The following is a 22,971-nucleotide window of genomic DNA, read 5'->3' as shown; positions in this document are numbered from 1 at the left end:
TCGCTCCACGCACACCACCGCGCATGCCCCGCCGTCCTCCATCACTCTGGGGAGTAGCCAAGCCAATTGGACAAAATATTTCCTTGTTATCTGAGATCGGCGTCTGTTTGTCATCTCCGAGGACGGCCAGGAAGGCAACAACCTGCTGAGCAGATGTGGGAGTCTGTGCCACCAGGAGCGCCGGCATCGCGTAGGACGTGGGCAAGCTTTGGACGGGGGTGACAAAGTGGCAGCATTTTCTGAAGTCTGCGATTTACAGATCACCACAAAATGGAAAAGCAAGAAATAACTAAAATCCTAAAAACTTAAATCCGCCCCCCCTTCAGTCTTGCACAGGTGTAGCGGCTCCTCTCATGAAACGTCTTCCTGCGATGTCACCGCACACTGTGAGCTTCTCACCATGTGCATTAGAAGCTGCAGCACGTCGGCTCTTTCTTCCTCAGCCTGGCTGCCTCTGGTCCCGCCCATTTCACTCATTGGATGTCAGTGCTTTCAATCATGGAGGCTCAGCATTACATGTGGGCGTTACCTATGCAAATACAGCCTGCCTGGGAACACCCACTCCTCCAGACTTACACCCCCCATCAAGACATGTTTATATTTGAATAACTCCTCCCACTGCTTTGCTGTTCCGCCCATTCATTCATTGTTTTTCAATTCTATCATTCGTGAAGGCTCAGCATTACATGTGGGCGTTACCTATGCAAATTTAGCATCACATGTGGGCTTTGCTTATGCAAATACAGCTGTCTAGGAACGCCCACTCCTCCAGAATGACACCCACTCATCAAGAGGGCATTGCTTATGCAAATACAGCATCACATGTGGGGCGTTACCTATGCAAATACATCATCACATGTGGGCATTACCTATGCAAATACAGCATCGCCTGTGGGCGTTACTTATGCAAAATACAGCAGCATATGTGGGCGTTACCTATGCAAATACAGCATCACATGTGGGTGTTACCTATGCAAATACAACATCACATGTTGGGCGTTACCTAGCAAATACAACATCACATGTGGGCGTTACCTATGCAATTAAAACATCACATGTGGGCGTTACCTATGCAAATACAACATCACCTGTGGGTGTTACCTATGCAAATACAGAATCACCTGTGGGTGTTACCTATGCAAATACAGAATCACCTGTGGGCCGTTACCTATGCAAATACAGCATCACATGTGGGCGTTCCCTAGCAAATACAGCATCACATGTGGGCGTTACCTATGCAAATACAGCATCACATGTGGGCGTTACCTATGCAAATACAGCATCACCTGTGGGCGTTACCTATGCAAATACATCATCACATGTGGGCGTTACCTATGCAAATACAACATCACATGTGGGCGTTACCTATGCAAATACAACATCACATGTGGACCGTTACCTATGCAAATACAACATCACATGTGGGCATTGCCTATGCAAATACAGCATCACATGTGGGGCGTTACCTATGCAAATACAGCATCACCTGTGGGCGTTACCTAGGCAAATACAGCATCACATGTGGGCATTACCTATGCAAATACAGCATCACATGTGGGCGTTACCTATGCAAATACAGCATCACATGTGGGCGTTACCTATGCAAATACAGCATCACATGTGGACGTTACTATGCAAATACAGCATCACATGTGGGCGTTACCTATGCAAATACAACATCACATGTGGGCGTTACCTATGCTAAATACAGCATTACCTGTGGGCGGCCGCGTTACCTATGCAAATACAGCATCACATGTGGGCGTTACTATGCAAATACAGCATCACACGTGGGCGTTACCTATGCAAATACAGATCACATGGTTACCTATGCAAATACAGCATCACATGTGGGCGTTACCTTATACAATTAAAACTCACATGTGGGCGTTACCTATGCAAATACAACATCACATGTGGGCGTTTAGCTATACAAATACAACATCACATGTGGGCGTTATCTATGCAAATACAGCATCACATGTGTGCGTTATCTATGCAAATACAACATCACATGTGATGATGGGGTGTCAGCCAGGATTGTGCGCACATCACGCTTTTCCCAACACACAGATAAATGTGCTGCACTTTAGCTGATTATTATTCATTCATTGTTAAGACCCCCCCTCCCCCCCATGCATCTGCAAATGCGGCACGCCAAACGGTTCTGCAGCGTATTTTCCGAGAGGAGCCAGGAACTTAATTTCCATGATTCTGGCACACGGGGCTCCTTGAGATGAATGGACGGATTTACTCCCGATGAGCGGAGACGCGCCTATTCTCAAGTCCCACCTGTGAGTGTGAACCAAGCTTTATGTAAGAATGTCATTAGCATGGGGGAGGGGAAGCAAAATAAAAACGTCAGCTTTCAGCATTCTTTGTACCTAAACTGTCCGTGGGGAGGAGCCTATTCACCATGCATTACTCTAACAAACTAAAACGCCCACCATTTGGGGTTCGAATCTGCCGTAATGAACTCTTCCATACATTTCAGAGGCTGATTGTTTGTTGTCAGCGATCGATGGCTACAAATCTTACTCGCCACGTTTGCTAATTACTCCTAGATCGACATGACGCGTTTTGACTTTGCCATCATTCGGCTTTCTTCTCCAGAAAAGTGAAATTCAGGAGGACAGCGCGATCCGCGCTCTATGCAAATCGCTGTGAATATTGTTAGAATGTGTTAAGGTGCTAAAATAAGCGCAGAAGATCGTATTCTGAGAGATGCAAATAACTTTATTAGCAATGTAAAAATAAACACCTTGCAAAAGCCATTTCCATAGACATCAAATCATAGATTGGCGGTGCGGCGCAAGGTCTGTACCTCGCAATAAGCTACAGCGCAGCATTGCATACACCAACCCAGTTCAAGATTGTGACCACCCCTGAACTCTGCACATAGCGCTCTCCTGAGCTCTGCACGCTGCACATAGCGCACTTCTGCACTCTGTACATAGCGCTCTCCTGAGCTCTGCACGCTGCACATAGTGCTCTCCTGAGCTCTGCACGCTGCACATAGCGCACTTCTGCACTCTGTACATAGCGCTCTCCTGAGCTCTGCACGCTGCACATAGCGCTCTCCTGAGCCGGCACATAGCGCTCTCCTGAGCTCTGCACGCTGCACATAGCGATCTCCTGAGCTCTGCACGCTGCACATGCGTACCCCTGAACTCTGCACGCTGTACATAGCGCACTCTGAACTCTGCACGTGTACATAGCGCACTCCTGAGCGCTGCACGCTGTACATAGCGCACCCCTGAACTCTGCACTCTGTACATAGCGCACCCTGAACTCTGCACTCTGTACATAGCGCACCCCTGAACTCTGCACTCTGTACATAGCACACCCCTGAACTCTGCATTCTGTACATAGCACACCCTGAACTCTGCACTCTGTACATAGCGCACCCCTGAGCTCTGCACTCTGTACATAGCACACTCTTGAACTCTGCATTCTGTACATAGCACACTCCTGAACTCTGCACTCTGCACATAGCGCACCCCTGAACAACACACTCTGCACACTCTGTACATAGCACACCCTGAACTCCACACTCTGTACATAGCACACCCTGAACTCTGCACTCTGTACAGTTCGCATAGGTAGCGCTGTACAAGTCACTCATTCATTCAACCCTTCACTGCTCCTCCAAAATGCTTGAAAACATCCAAATATTCCAAATGTAAATGAGCTCCATACACAAGAACTGCTGGCTGTGATGCGTTGCAGATGTTGCTCTTCAGACAATTGGGCCTCGTTATACTGGCCAGAAAAACACTCAATGCGCATCAAACGCGGCATTTAGGCCCCTTTCACACTGACGATCCATTCAGGCCCGTCTGTCAGTTTTTCAGGCGGACCTGAACGGGTGCAGAGGTCTATGGAGCGTCGGATGTCAGCGGTGACTTGTCCGCTGACATCCGACCCGCTCCGATCCGAAAAAGTGTAACGGAGGAAAAAGCTATTTTTCCATCCGTCTGCGGATCGGATCGGGTGACGACGGGCACTGCGGTCCGTCGTCATCCGATCTCCCATAGGGGAGAGCGGCGCTCTGACAGGTCTGTCCCTGCGCAGTGTGCAGAGACGGACCTGCCATCTTCCTGCTCAGCGGGGATCGACGGAGTGATCCCCGCTGAGCAAACGGATATCCACGGGCGGATCAGAACTGATCCGCCCCGTGTGAAAGGACCCTTAAGGTGTAAATTTATTTTAGTGAAAAATGAGCAGAGGGGAGAACATTTTGGAAAAAAATGCTTACCAAAAGCAAACGCATACAAACGCACGTGCAATACACTCCATGATGGGCTTTTCTTTATGTGGCTTTTTTCTGGGCAGAAGTTCTGTCATTTTTTCAGGCGGCGTCCAGAGGCAATTTATTATCACATTGTGACATGAATCCCGCCACTGACAGGACGGCGCCTCAATCATATCAGAGGATGGGCGTGTCTCCCGGAACCCCATCATGGCAGACATGGAGCGCTAGAACCAGTAATATGAGCTTCACAGTACCTTCAACCGGAGACAGATTTTCTCTTCCTGGAAACGCAGAGATGATCCGCAGACACGAATCTGACACAGAAAAGAAATTTTCATTAAGTCCGGTCGCTCACGCGCAGGAAAACCGCCGCTGACTGTATACATTAATAATCTGCTTAGACAGATACATGGTTTCATCAGTGCAGGATATGGGGGGGGGGGGGAGGGTTTGCTGCTTGGAACAAAGGATACTCTGCTCTACATATTGAGTTATGGACCCCCCCTCTGTATATAGGAGGCTAGAACCCCCTACTCTGTGTATGGGACTATGGATCCCCTCTTCTGGACCCCCTGCCTTTATACAGGAATGATGGACCTGAGAATGTATACCAGAGAATGGGCACCCTCTTCTGTATACCAGAGAATTGCCCCCCTCTTCTGTATACCTGAGAATGGAACCCCCCTTCTGTATACCAGAGAATGGGCCCCCCTCTACTGTATACCAGAGAATGGGCCCCCCCTCTTCTGTATACCCGAGAATGGGCCCCCCTCTTCTGTATACCAGAGAATGGGCCCCCTCTTTCTGTATACCAGAGAATGCCCCCCCTATTCTGTATACCAGAGAATGGCCCCCTATTCTGTATACAGGGGAATGGCCCCCCTATTCTGTATACCAGAGAATGGTGAATACCAGAGAATGCCCCCCCCCTTCTGTATACCAGAGAATGGCCCCCTCTTCTGTATACCAGAGAATGGGCCCCCCCTCTTCTGTATACCAGTGAATGGCCCCTCCTCTTTTGTATACCAGAGAATGGACCCCTCTTCTGTATACCAGAGAATGCCCCCCTCAACTGTATACCAGAATGTGCCCCCTATTCTGTATACCAGAGAATGGGCCCCCCTTCTGTATACCAGAGAATGGGCCCCCTAATTCTGTTATACCAGAGAATGGGCCCCCTATTCTGTTACCAGAGAATGGCCCCCCTATTCTGTATACAGAGAATGGCCCCCTCTTCTGTATACCAGAGAATGGCCCCCCTATTCTGTATACCAGGAGAATGGCCCCTCTTCTGTATACCAGAGAATGGCCCCCCTCTTCTGTATACCAGAGAATGGCCCCCCTCTTCTGTATATCAGAGAATGGGCCCCCCACTTCTGTATACCAGAGAATGGCCCCCAATTCTGTTTACCAGAGAATGGCCCCCCTATTCTGTATACCAGAGAATGGCCCCCCATTATGTATATCAGTGAATGACCCCCCTATTCTGTACACCAGAGAATGGAGCCCCGCTCTTCTGTATACCAAAGAATTGGCCCCCTCTTATGTATATGACGATAGACCCCCCTCTTTTGTATATAGGATGATTGACCCCCCTCCTATGTCTATGCATTAATGAACCTTCCTCCTCTGTATACAGGAGGAGGAAGATCATGTCATGATGTCACTGAGGAAGTAAATTACAGGAAGCAGGCGGGGCAGTGACACAGTGTTATGATGTCACAGTGAGAGTGAAGCACAGGCAGGAGGCGGGGCAGTGACACAGTGTCATGATGTCACAGTGAGAGTGAAGCACAGGCAGGAGGCGGGGCAGTAACACAGACTGTGCAGAAGTGTTGTCGCTCTCCGTACGTACTATACAGCACAGCAGGGTTTGGAGGTGACAGGATTGTTTGCTATGTATCCTATATGTGTGTATTATCTGTGTAGACGTCTGGCCCGAGTCACCCTTTAAAGGTCCACACTGTGAACTTGCTGCCTTTGGCACAGCTGCAGCATCTGCTGGAAATAATTGTCTCTGTGATGTTGGGTCACGCCTGGAAATGTCGTTTGATCCCTCGGAGTGATCCAGGTGAACGATGTAACGAGGTCTGGTGCTCACAATGAGGACATAAAGAGGACCTTCTGCAGCCAATTAAGTGTTTGATTCTACATATCACCGCTGAGCCTCCGAATGCCACGGCAACACAAGCGACACAAAGGAGGCTCGGCGCCGCCGCCTTGCCCTTACTGCGTAACGCAGCCAGAGAAGCGTTTGAAGCGCCATCGCCACGACCGTCTCCTTCATTCATGATCTATAATTATACAAGTAAAACTGTCAGAGGCATGACCACCCTTCCCCCCTCCACTGACCCCTCACTTACATGATGTAGACAGTTATCAGACAAGGATCATGGTAAACATTAAGTGAAGAGACGCGGCCGCTGATGCGGCATTCACGTATGTGATTGTATTGTTGCATCTACAGTAAGTGCTGGTGATCTCCTGCAGCCTCTTTGCAGCCACTTTCTGTCTACAAGCACCCGACTTACCAACATTATGGTCCCATCCCAGGACAGTGTTAACCCCACACACAGTATGTATTTTGTGCACCCAGTTTCTTGGTGGGTGGACCCAAATTATGCAAATGTATGAGTGGGTTCTGTCAGCTTTATGGGTTGGTCTCAACAACTCTATAGGTGGGAAGTGGGGTTGCCCATGCAGGTCCGCCTGGGTGTGCCTAAATCAGGGCAACTTTACCTGTGTGTCCCACCCAGACTTGGGTGATACCCCCAAATCCAGCCAACTTTACCGGTATGCCCTGCCCAGATTCAGGTGATGGACTCAATTCCAACCAACTTTACCAGTATGTCCCACCCAGACTCAGGGGATGGACCCAAATCCAACCAACTTTACCAGTATGTCCCACCATGACTTAGATGATGCACCCAAATCCAGCCAACTTTACCGGTTGACTTCACCCAGACACCACCTCTAGATATGTGCAAAATCTCAAATAAGGTTGATTCTGTGATCCCGGGACACAGCATGAGTGGGACAGGGGGCCAAGATGGGGGACTGACCTTGCAAATCCGAGACAGTCGGCATGTATCTCGAGACACTGTAAACCCAACCATGGTCCGCATTTCATCCGCCCAAATCTCACCCACCTTTATAGTCTAAGTAGACAGGGACTGCCCATCACATCCACCTTCTGAGTTGCCCCCCCCCCCCCCCCCGACCCCAATTCTAAATATCCACATGCTGACCCGGCCTTTCCTGGCACTTTTTGTTTGCAGGTTTAAATCCATATTTTTTGCTAGAAAATTACTTAGAACCCCCAAACATTTTATATATATATATTTAGCAGAGACCCTAGAGAATAAAATGGTAATCACTGCAATTTTTTTATGCCAAAAAGTGTTTGCGCAGCAATTTTTTTTTTGTTAAATACATTTGAATGAATTTAATAGAAAACTAAACACAATATTTAACCCAATTTTTTTTTGGTAAAGTATAAAAGAAGATGTTACGCCAAGTAAATAGATACCAAACATGCCACGCTTTAAAATTCCGCACACTTGTGGAATGGCAACAAACTACAGTACATAAAAATCTCCATAGGCGTCACTTTAAAAATATTTACAGGTTACCAGCTTAGAGTTACAGAGGAGGTCTGGGGCTAGAATTATTGTTCTCGCTCTGAAGTTCGCGGTGATACCTCACATGCGTGGTGAGAACGTTGTTTATGTATGCGTGCGTGACCTACGTATGCACTCGCTTCTGCTCAGGAGGAGGGATGGGGGATCATTAAAAAAAAAATTTTTATTACTATTTATTTTATTTTTTACTTTTACACTGTCTCTTAATTTTTTTTTTTGATCACTTTTATTCTTTTTACAAGGAATGTAAACATCCCCTGTAATGGGAACAGGGCATCACAGGACCTCTTTATGGAGAGATCCGGGGTCAAAAGGACCTCAAATCTCTCCTTTACATTTTTTTTTTTTTTGATCATTTGCTTTAAAAAAAAAAAAAGTTTACTTCCACTCTAGAGCGGAAGTATTATTATTATTATTTTTATTTATTATTATTCATTTTTTACGTTCCATTCGTTTAGATGGGGCATTTGTTATTTTGGATAATTCGGAACGTCGGATAAATTTGTATTCGTTACATTCACTAACAGCCAAATTTGAAAGGAAATTCCAATACCTGTAATTTAATAGTTATTTCAGATTAGAAAAAGATGAGAAAAGAGAAAGAACCGCGCAGTCCCTAATAATTAGTATTAAAGCGGGAGTCCGCCGGGACTCCATGTTTTTTTTTTTTTTTTTAAAAGCCAGCAGCTACAAATACTGCAGCTGCTGACTTTTAAAATAGTGACACTTACCCGCCCAGCGCGCCCGCGATGTCGGCACCCGAAGCCGATCTCTAGATCGGTACTCGGGTGCTGCCGCCGCCATCTTGGGTATGAGAATCAGGAAATGGAGCCTTTTGGCTTTATTTACCGGTTCCCTACTGCGCATGCGCGAGTCGCGCTGCGCAATAAGGACAGTCCCCGCTGCCTCTGGGATCTGTGTGTTTCCCAGCAGGCAGCAGGGCACTTGCGGAAGGGGGCGGGCACTTGCGGAAAGGGGCGTAATCTACGCCCCTTTCCGCAGAGAGCTATCCCGGAAGTGTCTGCAGTTACCTGGATTATCCAGGTAACTGCACCCCCCTCCCCCCTGAAAGGTGCCAATTGTGGCGCCGGAGGGGAGGAGGATTCCGATGAGCAGAAGGTCCATTTTAGGGTGGACCTCCGCTTTAAGGTATAAACACCTCACCCAAAAACTGGATATAAACCCTAAGTGATTATAATTTGATAACACCTGTTTCAGAAATGAATCTCATACAGTGCAAAAGTGTTACATATAAAATGACATCACTATGTATCTGGTGAGTCCCAAACCTAATGTGTTACATATACTAAACACATTTAACAATACATATACAGCAGTGTCACTGATTGCATATACAGTGGATCACAATAATATTATACCATACACTAACATGCAAAATATAATGTGCAAATAAATAAATCACATAAATTATTAATGTGTCCTTTTGTGATAATTCTTGTAAAAAACAAGATTTTTTTATATAAACTGTAGACAAAACACCACGTGTCACAGATAACTCCAGGTCCCTGAATCGTGTTCCAACGCAGGACAAGCTGAGGTGCACCACCACCAAACAAATAAGATTGGCTCCTTACCAGATGTCCTAGTAAGGTGCGCTTTAAGGGGTCAGGTCAGACCGTACATAAGCTTGAATCCTCCAACCCTGGCTCCATTCTCAAACAGAATCACAACTCGAAAATATTCCAATAAGAAAAGCGAATGGTCCACCATAGGAAGGGAAAAAAGCACTCCAAATAGTGAAAAACCATTTATTAAAATAAAATGAAAAAAGAAATACACTTACAAGATTACTGTAAGGAAAGGCATATCATGATGGGAAGCGTCAGCCGAGCGCAATTCTCCACAATCATATCCTTATTCCAACTGATGTTTAAGAGGCAAAGAAGTAGCGTGTCACACCGCCCTACGCGTTTCGTGATATATCACGTCGTCTCAGGGTACGTAACACTTTTGCACTGTAGGAGATTCATTTCTGAAAGAGGTGTTATCAAATTATAATCACTTAGGGTTTATATCCAGTTTTTGGGTGAAGTGTTTATACCTTATATTAATTATTAGGGACTGCGCGGGTTCTTTCTCTTTTCTCATCTATACATGTATATAACTTTTTTGGTATATATTAGAACTGCAGCATCATTGATTTTTATTTAATTTCTTTATTTTGTAGCACAATTTTTATTTAGTAGCGCAAATTTTTTTCCCCTTTTCTTTATTATTTCAGATTATCAAATTTTCGGGTTTTCGGGTTTTTGGATTTTGGAATTTACGCATATTTTTTTCATTTATGAATTTTGGGAATTAGTAATGTTTTTATTTTATGAATTTTGGGATTTTCGAATGTTTGAATTTATGAATTTACGAATATTCAAATTTACAAATATTTCGGAAAAAATAATTAAACGGGTTTTCCTTAATTGATAGATGTTTCAGAATTGATGAATTTGTTGAAAATTCGTTAAAAAAAATATTTGGAATGAAGTGAACTGCACTTTTCTAACAGGGGGGCCAAAATGTGGGACTGACACGGCCAGGGAGTTGGCACCTACGCATGCATAACCCATGTGACAGGATGACAACACCCGAGTGTAGGCAGTAGTCAGGGACAGAGGGTTGTCACCCTATAACAGGAAGTGCCCGAACAAGGACCTCCATTGAAGATGGGTGACAACATCTTCTGTACCATCAGAACCCCATGTAACAGGGTGACAATGCAGGAGGACAATTAAGAGACAGGGACAGAGGGTTGTCACCCTATAACAGGAAGGGCCTGAACAAGGACCTCCATGGCAGGATCACCAGGGATCAGTACAATGTAAGCTGCACATTTATAACTAATGAAAGGAAATGACATGAACATGTTGCAGTTTATATGAGATTTTGAGTGGCTGGATTGACGTGGCTTCTGTTGTTGAGTAAGCACAATGTAGTTGTGTGAAACGCGTCAGCCTTTGCCCCGGCTGGTGTTCTTGTGGTGTGTGTCATGTACCTTTGTGTATTTTTTTTCAATAAAAGCACTTTCTCTACGTCGCTGTGCTGCCAATTTCCTCTTTCTGGCTTCTGCTGTTTGGCAGACCGCCAGCCAGAGGGTCAGGCAGAGGATGCTGGGAGTTGTAGTGGGGTCTGTCACCGGGTAATTGTAGCCGGAGGCGCTGCCATCGCCGGAGGTGATAAAGATTTCAGCTGTTTCTCTGCATGACAATTAGCGGCACATTGTCTGTAATAAACTGAGCTGCTGCTTCTGCCGCGTCCCCTGAGGGCCCCGTCCCCTGCGGCCGCCTTCTGTGACTCACATGTATGGTGCAAAATCCACATCTATTCACCGCAACTGCCATCCAGAGGACAGAAGGAGGCAATTAGAGTCACAGCAAAGGGGACCGATTCTGCCACACTGAACGCTAGACTAGAGTCTCATTGTCGGGTAAAGTGAGTTACAGCATGAAAACCTTTTCTAGGGGAATGCCCAGCCTTTGTTAAATCCTCCCTCTGGCCCCTCCTTCAGTCTTATATCTGACCTCCAGCCCCCTCCCCCCAGTCTTGCACAGGTGTACCGGCTCCCCCCCTTCAGTCTTGCACAGGTGTACCGGCTCCTCCCCTTCAGTCTTGCCACAGGTGTACCGGCTCCTCCCCCTTCAGTCTTGCACAGGTTTCCCGGCTCCTCCCCCTTCAGTCTTGCACATATGTACTGGCTCCTCCCCTTCAGTCTTGCACAAGTGTACTGGCTCCTCCCCTTCAGGCTTGCACAAGTGTACCAGCTCTTCCCCCGTAAGTGGGGTGGTGACATCACTGATAGAGGTAAGTAAGGCAGTGACATCACTGATAGAGATAAGTGGGGAAGTGACATCACTGATAGAGGTAAGTGGGGTGGTATCACTGATATAGGTAAGTGAGGTGGTGACATCACTGATATAGGTAAGTGAGGTGGTGACATCACTGATATTAGGTAAGTGGGGAAGTGACATCACCCTCTCCACCTTGTTCAGTCAGAGAATGGAGTGGCCAACCTCCTGTGTTTACAATGCATAAGGCCAACTGCTCAGCACAGGATCTAGTGGAGATCACTGGAGTAGTGGTATAGTAGTGGTATAGTAGTGGTGTAGTAGTGGTGGTGTAGTTGTGGTGTAGTAGTGGTGTAGTGGTGGTGTAGTGGTGGTGTAGTAGTGGTGTAGTGGGTGGTGTAGTAGTGGTGTAGTGGTGGTATAGTAGTGGTATAGTGGTGGTGTAGTAGTGGTGTAGTGGTGGTGTAGTGGTGGTGTAGTAGTGGTGTAGTGGTGGTGTAGTAGTGGTGTAGTAGTGGTGTAGTAGTGGTGTAGTGGTGGTGTAGTGGTGGTATAGTAGTGGTATAGTGGTGGTGTAGTAGTGGTGTAGTGGTGGTGTAGTAGTGGTGTAGTGGTGGTGTAGTGGTGGTGTAGTGGTGGTGTAGTGGTGGTGTAGTGGTGGTGTAGTAGTGGTGTAGTGGTGGTGTAGTAGTGGTGTAGTAGTGGTGTAGTAACATTGTAGCAGTAGTGTCTACTTCAGTGATTTCCATCTTCCAATGGCATTGCCATGTGTGTCACATAAATAGATACATTAGCTGGAACAATGTAACAACATACCGAATCCTGGAATTCTATTAGACAAAGCAGAAAAAAGAAAACAAAAAAACAAAGTATTGAGAAATAAAGGATAGAAAAGGACCTGGGGGAGAACCTCTGGGGGGGGGGGGGGCGGGATCTAGGGTGGAGAAGGACCTGGGGGTGAACCTCTGGGGGGATGTAGGGTGGAGGAGGACCTGGGGGTCCTAGTAGATGATGGGCTCAGCAATGCCAAGCTGCTGCTAACAAAGCAAACAGAATATTGTCATTAAAAAGGGGATAAAATGATAATTCTCCCCGCTACAAGACTCTGGTCCGGCCGCACCTGAAGTATACTGTCCAGTTCTGGGCACCAGTCCTCAGGAAGGATGTACTGGAAATGGAGCGACTACAAAGAAGGGCAACAAAGCTAATAAAAGGTCTGGAGGATATTAGTTATGAGGAAAGGTTGTGAGCTCTGAACTTATTCTCTCTGGAGAAGAGACGCCTGAGAGGGGGTATGATTTCATTATATAAATACCAGACTGGTGACCCCACAATATATAAATACCGGACTGGTGACCCCACAATATATAAATACCGGACTGGTGACCCCACAATATATAAATACTGGACTGGTGACCCCACAATATATAAATACCGGGCTGGTGACCCCACAATATATAAATACTGGACTGGTGACCCCCCAATATATAAATACCGGACTGGTGACCCCCAATATATAAATACCGGACTGGTGACCCCAATATATAAATACCGGACTGGTGACCCCACAATATACAAATACCGGACTGGTGACCCCACAATATATGAATATCGGACTGGTGACCCCACAATATATAAATACCGGACTGGTGACCCCACAATATATGAATACCGGACTGGTGACCCCACAATATATAAATACCAGACTGGTGACCCCACAATATATAAATACCGGACTGGTGACCCCACATATATAAATACCAGACTGGTGACCTCACAATATATAAATACCGGACTGGTGACCCCACAATATATAAATACCAGACTGGTGACCCACAATATATAAATACCGGACTGTGACCCACAATAGGGAGAGAGCTGTTTCACAGAAGGGAGTTTAACAAGACTCATGGCCACTCATTAAAATTAGAAGAAAAGAGTTTAATCTTAAACTAGGTAGAGGGTTCTTTACTGTAAGAGTGGCAAGGATGTGGAATTCCCTTCCACAGGCGGTGGTCTCAGCGGGGGGGGGGGGGGGCATCGATAGTTTCAAGAAAGTATTAGGTAATCACCTGAACAACCGCAACATACAGAGATATACAATGTAATACTAACATATTATAATCACACACATAGGATGGACTTGTGTCTTTTTTCAACCTCACCTCCTATGTAACTAAATGTAAAAATAAAACAGAAGAAATCCAATTCCCGAATGTAGAAGACACACGTGACTGCACTGTCCAATGACTGGAGAGATCCCTCTGTACAGCAGACAGATCAACAATCCAAAATCCCAAATTCTCTGATAGATGGGAAGAATCCTCAACAGACAAAGCCCAGATCTCCTCTACCTGTAGGTAGGTCAGGACACTACCGAGGAATCTGCACACACACAATGCAACACACTGAGCTACAAACCTAAAATATACCGATAACCGGGAAAGCCAAGGTTATGTGTGTACAGGCAAAGGCCAGATGAATGATACATAGAGAGAGAGATAAACATGTATATGGCCAAAAGTTTTGGGATATCCATTCCAAAACCTGGGAGTTGCCCCTCTTCCCCCCCCCAGGGCCCATTAATATGGAGTTGCCCCTCTTCCCCCCCAGGGCCATTAATATGGAGTTGCCCCCCCCCCCACAAGGTCATTAATAGGGAGTTGTCCCTCTCCCCCCCCCCCCCCACAAGGTCATTAATAGGGAGTTGTCCCCTCTCCCCCCCCCCCACAAGGTCATTGATAGGGAGTTGTCCCTCTCCCCCCCCCCCACAAGGTCATTGATAGGGAGTTGTCCCTCTCCCCCCCCCCACAAGGTCATTAATAGGGAGTTGTCCCTCTCCCCCCTAGGCCATTATCATGGATTTTCAACACCCCCCTCCTGGCCATTAATATAGAGTTGCCCCTCTTCTCCCATGTCTGTTTAAAACAGAGTCCCCCTTTATGGCTATAACATCCTCAACTCTTCTTGGAAGATTTTCCACATGATTTTGGGGGGTGTCCCTGGAAATTTGTGCCCATTTGTAAAGTCAGGCACTGATGTTGGATGAGAAGTGGCCCATCATTGCCATTCCATCCCAAAGGTGTTCAGTAGGGTTGAGGTCAGGGCTCTGAGCTCATTGGACATCTCATTCCAGAGCCATGACCAATAATATGGAGTACAACCCCCCCTCCCATTAATATGGAGTTTTCCCTTCCCCCACAATGACCATTAATATTGAGGTGCCCCCCTCTATGGCTATAACAGCTTCCACTCTCCTGGGAAGGAATTCCAGGAGATCTTGGATGACTTCTGTGGGAATTTGTCCCCATTTGTGAGATCAGGTACTAATGTTGGATGGGAGGATCTGACTCACATGTTTGGGTGCCGAAAAAAAAAAGACCCGGCTCACCATCGGCATTCCAATTCATCCCAAAGATGTTCAGTAGGGATGAGGTCAGGGCTTGGAGCCTGTTGGATTTTGCATTACAGGACCATGACCTCCACTCTTCTGAGAAAGCTTTCCACCAGCTTTTACAATGTATCCCAAAGATGTTCAGCATAGGATGAGGTCAGGACTCTGTGCAGTTCCTGGACACCAAACTCCAGTAGATTTATACCCCTAGTGAAGGGAGCTTTATAGGATGTGTGTGGATTTCAAACATCTCTGGGGACACCTGAACTCCATGGTTTGGAGGGGGTTCCCAGACTGTTGGCCATATAATATAGACGGGCAAATCCCGGCAATAAATCACCTTTTAATTTGAATGGCAGAGAAACTTTATACGATCACTTTGACATGTAATCAATAAATGTTTATCCCACCGACCAACAACCAACATCGGTGCAACTCCAGAGAAGATTGAAGGAACTGACTCACCTTCTACAATATATAATCCTTCTACTAACTGACCCACTGTATACCAATATATACTGTTATATACCACAACCGGAGACCCCCCCCCCCCCCCCCCCCAGTGGAAAAGGTGATTAACCCACCTGAAGAGATAGAGATATAGATCGATAGATAGAAAGATTGATCGACAGATAGAAAAATAGATCGATGGATAGATAGATAAACATTTTACATTGTTTCATTTTTGATCATATTTATAGCCTCTCTCTCTCTCTCTCTATGATGCCCAGGTAGGTGATGCCAGGCTGCCATGGCAGAGGAATGGCGCTGTGCAGAAGGTGGTGCAGTCCTTGGCACAGACTGGTACCTGCCCTGTCTGCCCTCCCCTCCCCCGCTCACCTGCACCCAGCGATCCCCGGGGTCCCTCTCCTCTCCGGGCACAGCTTGGGCATCCAGCGGGCACAGAGGCGGCGGGTGAGAGAGAAGACAACCAACCGAGCAACGAGCGGGGGGAGCCGGACTGATCATCAACACCGAGCCGGAGACTTTCCGAGCTGCTGAGAAAATCCCTCCTCTACCCAGAGAGAGAGAGGAGAGGAGGAGAGAGACTGGATGGAGGGATGAGAGAGGAGAGGAGGAGAGAGACTGGATGGAGGGATGAGAGAGGAGAGGAGGGGAGAGACTGGATGGAGGGATGAGAGAGGAGAGGAAGCGAGAGACTGGATGAAGGGATGGGAGAGGAGAGGAGGAGAGAGACTGGATGAAGGGATGAGAGAGGAGAGGAGGAGAGAGACTGGATGGAGGGATGAGAGAGGAGAGGAGGAGAGAGACTGGATGGAGGGATGAGAGAGGAGAGGAGGAGAGAGACTGGATGGAGGGATGAGAGAGGAGAGGAGGAGAGAGACTGGATGGAGGGATGGGAGAGGAGAGGAGGAGAGAGACTGGATGAAGGGATGAGAGAAGAGAGAAGGAGAGAGACTGGATGGAGGGATGGGAGAGGAGGAAAGAGACTGGATGGAGGAATGGGAGAGGAGAGGAAGAGAGAGACTGGATGGAGGGATGAGAGAGGAGAGGAGGAGAGAGACTGGATGGAGGGATGGGAGAGGAGAGGAGGAGAGAGACTGGATGGAGGGATGAGAGAGGAGAGGAGAGAGACTGGATGGAGGGATGACAGAGGAGAGGAGGAGAGAGACTGGATGGAGGGATGAGAGAGGAGAGGAGGGAGAGAGACTGGATGGAGGGATGGGAGAGGAGGAGAGAGACTGGATGGAGGAATGGGAGAGGAGAGGAAGAGAGAGACTGGATGGATGGATGGCAGAGGAGAGGAGGAGAGAGACTGGATGGAGGGATGGGAGCGGAGAGGAGGAGAGAGACTGGATGGAGGGATGGGAGAGGAGAAGAGAAGAGGAGAGAGACTGGATGGATGGATGGGAGAGGAGAGGAGGAGAGAGACTGGATGGAGGGATGAGAGAGGAGAGGAGGAGAGAGACTGGATGGAGGGATGGGAGAGGAGAGGAGGAGGAGACTGGATGGAGGGATGAGAGAGGAGAGGACGAGAGAGACTGGATGGAGGGAAGGGAGAGGGAGGGGAGAGACTGGATGAAGGGATGAGAGGAGGAGAGAGACTGGATGGAGGGATGAGAGAGGAGAGGAGGAGAGAGACTGGATGGAGGGAGAGGAGAGGAGGAGAGAGACTGGACGGAGGGATGACAGATGAGAGGAGGAGATGTTGGATGGAGGGATGACAGGAGAGATCCCTCATAGTCTGAGAGCCCTGCATGTCTGATGAGAGGGGGCCTGCATGACTGATGAGAGGGGGCCCGCATGTCTGATGAGAGGGGGCCTCGCATGTCTGATGAGAGGGTCCCCGCATGTCTGATGAGAGGGTCCTCGCATGTCTGATGAGAGGGGGCCCGCATGTCTGATGAGAGGGGGCCCGCATGTCTGATGAGAGGGGCCTCGCATGTCTGATGAGAGGGGGCCCGCATGTCTGATGAGAGGGGGCCTCGCATGTCTGATGAGAGGGGGCCTCGCATGTCTGATGAGAGGGGGCCTCGCATGTCTGATGAGAGGGTCCCCGCATGTCTGATGAGAGGGGCCTCGCATGTCTGATGAGAGGGGGCCCGCATGTCTGATGAGAGGGGGCCTCGCATGTCTGATGAGAGGGGGCCTCGCATGTCTGATGAGAGGGGGCCTCGCATGTCTGATGAGAGGGTCCCCGCATGTCTGATGAGAGGGGCCTCGCATGTCTGATGAGAGGGGCCTCGCATGTCTGATGAGAGGGGGCCTCGCATGTCTGATGAGAGGGTCCCCGCATGTCTGATGAGAGGGGCCTCGCATGTCTGATGAGAGGGGGCCCGCATGTCTGATGAGAGGGGGCCTCGCATGTCTGATGAGAGGGGGCCCGCATGTCTGATGAGAGGGGGCCCCGCATGTCTGATGAGAGAGGCCTCGCATGTCTGATGAGAGGGGGCCTCGCATGTCTGATGAGAGGGTCCCCGCATGTCTGATGAGAGGGGCCTCGCATGTCTGATGAGAGGGGGCCCGCATGTCTGATGAGAGGGGGCCTCGCATGTCTGATGAGAGGGGGCCTCGCATGTCTGATGAGAGGGGGCCTCGCATGTCTGATGAGAGTGTCCCCGCATTTCTGATGAGAGGGGGCCCCGCATGTCTGATGAGAGGGGGCCTCGCATGTCTGATGAGAGGGGCCCCGCATGTCTGATGAGAGGGTCCCCGCATGTCTGATGAGAGTGTCCCCGCATGTCTGATGAGAGGGGGCCTTGCATGTCTGATGAGAGGGGGCCCCGCATGTCTGATGAGAGGGGGCCCGCATGTCTGATGAGAGGGTCCCCGCATGTCTGATGAGAGGGGGCCTCGCATGTCTGATGAGAGGGGGCCTCGCATGTCTGATGAGAGGGGCCTCGCATGTCTGATGAGAGGGGGCCTCGCATGTCTGATGAGAGGGGCCTCGCATGTCTGATGAGAGGGGGCCTCGCATGTCTGATGAGAGGGGGCCTCGCATGTCTGATGAGAGGGGCCTCGCATGTCTGATGAGAGGGGGCCCCGCATGTCTGATGAGTGGGGGCCTCGCATGTCTGATGAGAGGGGCCCCGCATGTCTGATGAGAGGGGGCCTCGCATGTCTGATGAGAGGGGCCCCGCATGTCTGATGAGAGGGGGCCTCGCATTTCTGATGAGAGTGTCCCCGCATGTCTGATGAGAGTGTCCCCGCATGTCTGATGAGAGGGGCCCCGCATGTCTGATGAGAGGGTCCCCGCATGTCTGATGAGAGTGTCCCCGCATGTCTGATGAGAGTGTCCCCGCATGTCTGATGAGAGGGGCCCCGCATGTCTGATGAGAGGGGGCCTCGCATTTCTGATGAGAGTGTCCCCGCATGTCTGATGAGAGGGGCCCCGCATGTCTGATGAGAGGGGCCCCGCATGTATGTGTCTGGCAGTACTTTGTATGTTCATAGGGAAAGGCAGATACACACTGATAGGAATCATCAATAAAGTACACGGAATTCTCACCACCGCCATGATCGTTCATTGAGAACTACAAGTCGACAGCTGCGAAGGCTTTGGAAACTTGTACTTGTAGTTCTTCCATTCACAGACAACTATAAATGATTCGGATAGGTGGGCGGAGCTCCAAACAGCCGTGTTTAAAAAAAAAAAAATTGTGACAGCAAGTGTGGGGAGAAGATCCCCGCTTGCTGTCACTTGTTAGGCGACTCTGTGTCACAAGTCACACAAAAAAGCTGCACAAACGCTGCAAAATTGCTAGAAAAAACGCTTGTAAAATAGCAACGCCTAGATGTGAACGGAGCCTTATGGCCCATACACACGATCCAAAAACGGGATGACAGATCATCCGTTTTGTTTATTTAGTTGTTGCATGCTAGTCACATATCAAAACGGAGAGTTTACTAAAGTTCCGAAAATTCTCGTATGGTAGAATAAAGATCGGAAGTGATGTCACGTGTTGTAATGTATTCTGCCCCGCACACACGATCAAAATTCCAGAGAAACATACAGAGAAATCTTCGATGGTTTTTCCGTTTGAATTCCGCTCAAGCTTGGCTCGCGCACACACGGGTCACACAAAACTTCTCTGGACTTTCGGCCATCAAGAACGCGGTGACGTACAACACTGCGACGAGCCGAGAAAATGAAGTTCAATATTTCCGAGCGTGCGTCGAATTGTTTCCGAGCACGCGTGATTTTTTGCGTGTCCGAATTGCATGCAGACGATCGGAATTTCCAATCGGAACTTTTTTTTTTTTTTCCGGACAACTGCGCTGATTAACTACTACTACATTGTACTACGCCAGGTTGGCTCTCCTGCGCGAATCACCCATCATTGTACGTCTGGCGCGTACACAGCGATCTGTGGGCGTGTGCCCGTTTGCTAGTGGGGGAGCCAATCAGCGGGTCCGGTGGACTTGATGTCCACCGGCCACCAGCGATCGTTCCACAGAGAGGCAGAACGGGGATTAGTCAATGTAAACAAAGCAGATCCCCGTTCTGTCAGGGGAGTAGAGCGAGAGATCTTCAGTTCCTAGTGATCAGGAACAGCGATCTCTCCCCTCCTCCTCCAGTCAGTCCCCTCCCCCCCACACAGTAAGAAAGCACCTCCCTAGGGAACATTTAACCCCTTGATCGCCCCCCTAGTGTTAACCTCTTCCCTGCCAGCGACATTTACACAGTAATCAGTGTATTTTTTATAGCACTGATCTCTGTATCAATGTCAATGGTCCCAAAAAAAGTGTCAAAAGTGTCCAATCCGTCCGCTGCAATGTCGCAGTCCCACTAAAAATTGCAGATTACCGCCATTACTAGTAAAAAAAAAATGTAAAAATGAAAATGCCGTAAATAAATCCCCTATTTTGTAGGTACAATAACTTTTGCGCAAACCAATCAATATACGCTTATTGGGATTTAAAAAAAAAAATATGTAGAAGAATACGTATCGGCCTAAAGTGATGAAGACATTTTATTTTATTTTTTTTGGATAGTATAGAAAAAAGTAAAACAATATTTTTTTTAATTTTTTTTTAAAATAAATAAAAATAAATAAATAAAAAAAATAAAACGCAGAGGTGACCAAATACCACCAAAAGAATATATTCTTATATTTTATTTTTATTTTTAATATTATAATATAATTCATATAAAATATTAATATATAATAATATATCTATTTGTGGGGAAAAAAGGACATCAATTTTATTTGGGTACTAGACATGTGCGATTCGTTTCGTCCGAATCTCAAATTCGTACGAATTTCCCTAAATTCTTACGTTTGGGAGGATCCGAAATACGAATTTCCATGCGTCCCGAATTTTGTACGAAATACGAACTTTTGTTTACGAATTCCCAGGAGGAAGTCGGCACAGCGCAGGGATGGCGGGAGCCCCTCATCTAACGAAAATTCGTATTTCGGATAGCAAATTCTTCAACGGAATTTCGTATTTCGGATAAAAACCAAACTTCCATCAGCATCGACTGTCAAATTGAGGTATAATTTTTGCCTTTAAATTCATCGTAACGAACGTTCGTACAAGTAACGAACCTAACGGAAATTCGTATTTCGTACGAATTGAAACGGAATTTCGAAATACGAAGTACGAATCAATTTTAATACGAACAGTAACGGAACAGAACGAAACAAATTTATTGACGGCGCCCATGTCTATTGGGTACAGCGTCGAAAGCCCGCGCAAATGCCAGTTAAAGCAACGCCGTGCCGTATCGCAAAAAAAATGGCCTGGTCATGAAGGGGGGCAAATCCTTCCGGTCCTTAACCACTTCCCGACCAGCGCACGACGATGTACGTCGACAGAATGGCACGGGCAGGCATATTTGCGTACAGGTACGTCCAATATTCAATGCCGCCCTGCCATCGGGAGCGCGCCGCCGGCGGCACGCTCCCGCGCTGGTCGGGACCCCTGTGAGTCCGGTCGCGGGACCCGCGGACTCGATCGCCGCGGGCATCCCCGCGATCGTCTCACGGAGCGGCCGAATGGAGGAAATGCCGTGTAAACAGCATTTCTCCATTCTGCCTAGCAACTAGTGACGCTGATCTCTGCTCCATGTGATTGGAGCAGAGATCAGTGTTCACTAAATGAAAGCCCAGCCCCCCCACAGTTAGTAACATACCCCTAGGAACACTTAACCCCTACACTGCCACCCACTGGTTAACCCCTTCACTGCCAGTGTCATTTACACAGGAATCACTGCATTTATATAGCACTGATTACTGTATAAATGACAATGGTCCCAAAAATGTGTCAAAAATGTCCGATGTGTCCGCCGCAATGTCGCAGTCACAATAAAAATCGCTGATCGCCGCTATTACTAGTAAAAAAAAAAAATAATAAAAAATTATTAATAAAATGCTATAAAACTATCCCTATTTTGTAAACGCTATAACTTTTGCGCAAACCAATCAATAATCGCTTATTGCGATTTTTTTTTTACCAAAAATATGTAGAAGAATACGTATCGGCCTAAACTGAGGGAAAAAAATGTTTTTTTTTTATATATTTTTGGGGGATATTTATTATAACAAAAAGTAAAAAATAATGCGTTTTTTTTCAAAATTGTCGCTCTATTTTTGTTTATAGCGCAAAAAATAAAAACCGCAGAGGTGATCAAATACCACCAAAAGAAAGCTCTATTTGTGGGAAAAAAAGGACGTCAATTTTGTTTGGGATCCACGCCGCACGACCGCGCAATTGTCAGTTAAAGCGACGCAGTGCCGAATCGCAAAAAGTGGTCTGGTCTTTGGCCAGCAAAATGGTCCGGTCTGAAAGTGGTTAAACAAAAATGGTATGATCTGGTATCCTACGAGAAAAACGTTTGTGCTTGTCCCATCGGAGATAATATCGGATGATCGCGTTCGGCTCTCGAATGCTCTGTAGTAACGATTCCGATTATCGCACGATCGCGTGGAAAGTGGAGTTTTCCGTCCGATTTTCGTATCGCGCGCGTCGCCCGTCGGACTACAGAACCTCGCCATCAATACTCAGCAATGCACAGCAGGGACGAGGATCCCTTTTTCTTGGGTTTCATGTATTATATGTTGATATTATAAGATTGTGTCACTTCTATGTTGTTACATTGTATCGTTTCAGAGGCAATGTGTTGCGATGTGACGCTTTGTTATTATTTGTATTGTATTTGTACAAATCAAAAAATAAATAAAAAGAAACACACAATAAAATCTCTAGTTGGCTGAGCAGTGATGTGGTTTGAGTCACATGACTTTCTTCCGTGACGCTCGTATCCGATTGGTGGACATTTCCCCCCCCCGTCTCTCTTGCGCCTTCCCGCGTGCGATACTATCAATAGCTCTTCTTATTCTTCAGTAATATTTTCCCGTGAATAACTGCAGACCTCAATAAATCATCCGGTCTGCGCAATATATCACAGAATGTAAA

The 22,971-nt window shown here is 47.5% G+C and overlaps 1 protein-coding gene across 2 annotated transcripts in view; it reads right to left on the bottom strand.

Moving 5' to 3' along the window:
* The window catches only part of LOC143958045 (contactin-4-like), a 321,112-nt gene extending 304,919 nt beyond the window's left edge, over window positions 1-16,193 (bottom strand). The window contains exon 1 of one of the 2 annotated variants that reach the window (XM_077467492.1): window positions 15,928-16,193. The gene's annotated coding sequence lies outside the window, so the exon portion shown is untranslated. Of the gene's footprint in view, window positions 1-4,509; window positions 4,529-15,927 lie in introns of those variants that run through there. The other variant, XM_077467495.1, reaches the window with a different exon arrangement.
* Between the last annotated feature and the right edge of the window lie 6,778 nt (window positions 16,194-22,971).

Source organism: Lithobates pipiens, unplaced genomic scaffold (assembly GCF_037356315.1).
Source record: "Lithobates pipiens isolate NorthernLeopardFrog02 unplaced genomic scaffold, aLitPip1_a1.2 Scaffold_56, whole genome shotgun sequence".
In the NCBI taxonomy this organism is placed as follows: Eukaryota; Metazoa; Chordata; class Amphibia; order Anura; family Ranidae; genus Lithobates; species Lithobates pipiens.
Note: the sequence above shows the minus strand (reverse complement) of the source record. Positions and strands in the feature narration are given on the sequence as shown.